We start from the raw sequence: 5,554 nt of genomic DNA on the forward strand, positions 1-5,554 counted from the left end.
ATAATATAATAATAAATATAATAAACAATAATAATAATATAATAAATTATATAAATATAATATAATAATATAATAAATTATATAAATATAATATAATAATAATATAATAACTTATATAAATATAATATAATAATAATATAATAAATTATATAAATATAATATAATAATAATATAATAAATTATATAAATATAATATAATAATAATAATAATATAATAAATTATATAAATAAATATAATATAATAATAATAATATAATAAATTATATAAATATAATAAATAATAACAATATAATAAATTATTATATATTTATTAATAATTAATAGTCATTATTTCCTAAACCTCCAAATTTTCCATAAATGAAAATCCGCGATCGACCAGTGATGGTAAGGGGCCACGGGAAAAATTGCGAATCATTCGACGCACGCAGCTCGACTCGATCCGCAGCGATCGGTTTCGGCGATTGGGAATTCATAATCGACGAGGCGGAGGCGCGTTCCCGAAGATTATGCAGGAACTGGGCCAAGTCGAAATTCGACACACTTCCCCGGCCGGTTCGAATCCGTAAAAATAGTGATCGGATCGATGCCGATGCCAATTGACGTTGCTCAATCAATTCCAGAAACCGAAACAATCAATGGTACGTGTTGAAATTTTCATATTGCGATTTTGAGTACATACTTGGCACCAATTTTTCAAGATGCTGAGTTTTCTTGAATTTATACCGAATTGTGTAGACATCTGTTCGATATAGCCCAAGTTCTTTGTAGGAGAGACGTCACTAGCTCAATTGACTTTACCACCAAAAGTTTAGAAAATCGCGAAACTCTATTTGGAGATACGTAGACTATATATGAACTTGCGTAATTTCTTTTTTCCTGTCGAAATTCATAAGAAATAAAAAAGTCCTTGTCTTTCATGCGTATTTCTACTAGAATATCTACCGAATTAATAACCTACAATTTTTGTCTATAAATGTCTATAAATTAATAATCTTGATTTATTAAAATATCTACTAAATTAGTAATTTTTTGACGTATAGATTTTTTTTCATCTAAAAAGATACGATTCCATTTAAGAAAAGTTGGAAGTTGAGCTTCGCAAATTTTTGTATATATAATATATATTTTTATATAATATATAATTATGAAAATACAACATATAATATATATATATATTATATATATTGTATATATATTTTATATATATTTATATTTATATAATATATAATTATGAAAATACAACATATCTGAAAAAAAGTCACATAAATATATGTCCTATCTGTCTTCGTTTATGACATATAATGATTTTTTTGTTTTAATTACTTTTACAAAAAATGACCAGCTTGCATTTGAAAGCCTGCACGCGTCTCGTCATTCATCTGGTTACTTTCTCTATCATTCCTGGTGTTTCTCGGAATTTGTCGGAAGCCTTGCTCTATTCTATTTCGTAGTATTTCAGCATGTTCAATCGATGTTGCGTATACAATAGATTTTAAATGTCCCCACAGATGAAAATCTAATGGATTCAAATCCGGAGAACGAGCAGGCCATGCAATAGCACCTCCACGACCGATCCATTTATTTGCAAAGTGTTGATTGAAAAATTGCCCAGCCACTCGGCTAAAATGCGGCGGAGCTCCATCATGCATAAACCGCATACGTTAAGTCTAATATCGACTGGAACTTCCTCTGATATCTCGTGCAAACGCGTGCTCAAAAAATCAACGCACTTTGTGCCTGTTAGTTTCCCATCAAGAAAAAAAGGTCCAATTAAAAATCTATCAATTATTCCTGTCCATACGTTTCAACTAAACTGGTGCTGATGTCTTGAATGCACAATAACATGTGGGTTTCCTTCATCCCAATTATGATTATTATGAAAATTGAATACACCGTCCCTGGTAAAACTAGCTTACTAGAGTTTGCTCTGTTTAAATAAAATTCATTATATCTCATAAAGGAAGACAGATAGGACATACATTTATATGACTTTGTTTCATTATTTTTAGATGTACAATCAGCTCCCAAAGTGGGCTACCACAAGTTACGAAACACCCTGTATAATATATAAAAATATAAATGTGCGCGACGTGTAATTCGTAATTTGTCCGATCAAGGTGATAATATACGACCGGACACCCTGTATATACATATATGAAAGTTCCTGCGCGAGCGTGCCAACACTTTCGTGAGCTACTGTGAAGAGAAAAAGGTCCGCGTCCACTGACGTTTCGCGGATGTGTCGCCGCGCGCGGTTCTCCAGAGGACGTCGGGTCGCGTGGCCGCGCGATGAAACAGCAAGATACTCCGAATTCCCGTTGAGAAATCGAAATTACGTCGAATCCGCTCGTTCCAAGTTCGACACGCTTTCGACCGTTTTGAAGAAAGTTCCGCCGCCGCCGTTTGTTCGCGAGTATTCCTCGAAACTGCACGAATATCGCGGACGCGGTCCACGAGTGGTGCGAACGAGAAGGAACTAACGGCAGCAATGAAAAATAAATAGTTTACTGCCGTTGTGGATTTCCACGCGTTTTTAATTTTTTTCTCCGATTCATGCTTTAATTTGTTAATTGAATTATTACTCTTGCTTGTAAGTCTTTAAACAGAAATTTATTTTGTCATAATGAATATTGCTACTTGCGATATTACATGTAATTTTCGAATGAATGAGTAAATTTAGTTGTTGCTTAATATTCTGTCGTGGAAGAATACTATGGTGGACAGATTATCTGCGTTTCAGTTGTTATTCATTTTTATAAGTGCGATGTTAACAAACAATTAAAGTTACGTGATTAAATAACATTCGTTAGATGTTGATTTAAATCGCTGAGGCTCAATAATCGATCATTGTATCTCAGACACTTTCATTCTGAATGTGTAACGTTATGAATGGAAAAAGTTCAATTTTTGCAAGGCTGAGAGTTGTTCATTAAAAAGTATCTAAATCAAATAGAAAATTGAAATATATTAATAATACTGTTTTAAATATTATTATATTATATATAAATATTATTATAATATCGTACGTTAAACAGCACAGGGAATAATTTTTAAACAAATTTATCAGTATTAATTTGAAATGAATAGTTGTAAAATATAGAATTTATATTCTTCATTACAGAATATAAAATATTTTATATAGAATTCTATTTTGTATATGAATTATATAGTTATTATATGATATAGAATAGAAAATTGAAATATATCAATAATACTGTTTTAAATAATATTATATTATATTATATATAAATATTATTATAATATCGTACGTTAAACAGCACAGGGAATAATTTTTAAACAAATTTATCAGTATTAATTTGAAATGAATAGTTGTAGAATATAGAATTTATATTCTTCATTACAGAATATAAAATATTTTATATAGAATTCTATTTTGTATATGAATTATATAGTTATTATATGATATAGAATAGAAAATTGAAATATATCAATAATACTGTTTTAAATAATATTATATTATATTATATATAAATATTATTATAATATCGTACGTTAAACAGCACAGGAAATAATTTTTAAACAAATTTATCAGTATTAATTTGAAATGAATAGTTGTAGGATGTAGAATTTATATTCCTCATTACAGAATATAAAATATTTTATATAGAATTCTATTCTGTATATGGAATATAGTTATAGAATATGATATAGAATAGAAAATTGAAATATATCAATAATACTGTTTTAAATATTATTGATAATATCGTAAGATAAATAGAACAGGAAATAATTTTTAAACAAATTTATCAGTATTAATTTGAAACAAATAGTTGTAGAATATAGAATTTATATTCTTCATTATAGAATAGAAAATATTTTATATAGAATTCTATTCTGTATAAGGAATATAGTTATTATAGAACAGAAAATTGAAATATATCAATAATACTGTTTTAAATATTATTGATAATATCGTACGTTAAATAGCAGGGGAAATAATTTTTGAACGAATTTATCAGTATTGATTTGAATAGTTGTAGAATTTATGTTTTCCATTATAGAATATTTTATATCATTTAGAATATACTACATAGAGTTCTATTCTATACATAGAATATAGTTATTAGAATAATCATTAATTGGAAATGAATTGAATTGAAATGAACTAAATGTACTTTAACTCTTGACTATTACTGTTGGATCAGATTCAGATTCGAGCTGGATTATTTAATTATTACCTAGTAAGCGTCATTGATACTAATATTAAAATTAAGTAACATAAAATATCGCAAGGCAAATTAAATTGACACCAAATGATAAAACTGTTTATAGAAGTTCATAGTTTATAGTTTATCCAATTGATGATGAAAGTAAACAAAAAACAACATGAAAATTATAAGAAAATATGATCCGTTGCTTCCTGCTACACTAAAAATATTTAATTTAATTCTAACATAATTAATATTTGATTTAAATTATTTTTTATAATATAATACAATATAATAAAAATTATTGATTAATATTAATAAATTATTTTATAATATAATACAATATAAAATATTTCATTTGATGCAAGAAACGTTTGAATAATCATTCCTTAAATAGCATACCACACCTAGTGCGCAAACAGTACATTAACTATGAAAGCTATGAAGCTTTCTGGCATTCGGCTGCCTACCACGCGAACTATTTCTAAAAATATGAAATATTAGGATGGTGGTGTTTCGATGGAATGCAAATATCTAATCGAAGAATGCCAGTGATTCGTGAAACGCAAAACGCTCGTTCCAAATAGATACGTTCAATTTGTAAAAAATAACTAACGGTGAACGTATGGACGATAGTCAGTGAATCGAGATTTCACTTCATTGAACAACACGCCGGGTTAGGTCCGCAACAACTTTGATTATTCGCCTGCGATTACGAAAATTGAGCCGCTCAAAATTGCATTCCCAAATCGATTAACAATCTCCGCGAAACAAACAGAGTAGAGAAACTGATAGAATGGTGTGTACTCTTTCAAACTGAGGATAAAAAACGTCGTCAAATGCAATTTGAAATAATTCATTATTTTGCATTAATATTAACATCAATATTTATCACAACTTATAGCACATATGTGGATAAAGCAAGCCTCTATCTATATTTCATTTCTCCAATCGAAATGAGCATGAAAGTCTATCGCAGTCTACCAATATACACGTTTGAAGGAAGAAGATGAATACGCGTGTACCGCCAGCAGACCGATTGCGCATCAGGGTAGAAAAAAGAATTTCGCAAATGGACGAATAATTAAAGGCGATTCGGATCATGTGAGTGGTACGGTTCACACAATTACGTGTTTTTGAGCTACTTCTCAATGGACGACGGTGGGTATTGCTTTGGCAGGCAAGAAAAGACGCGCACCTCATACACACACACACACAGAGGCCGGCATCATACCTCTGACTTCGTATGTAATAGGATTCTCCATTCCCGTGGTAAAGTTCCCATCGTCTGGCCTATCGTTCTTCGGTTGTTTCAACGCAACATCGCCCGGAGATCGTGTCAGAAGATTCGCGACACATTAGGTCGCAGTCCGACGAAAAAAAAA

This window comes from Frieseomelitta varia, unplaced genomic scaffold, assembly GCF_011392965.1.
Source record: "Frieseomelitta varia isolate USP_RPSP 00005682 unplaced genomic scaffold, Fvar_1.2 scaffold_400, whole genome shotgun sequence".
In the NCBI taxonomy this organism is placed as follows: domain Eukaryota; kingdom Metazoa; phylum Arthropoda; class Insecta; order Hymenoptera; family Apidae; genus Frieseomelitta; species Frieseomelitta varia.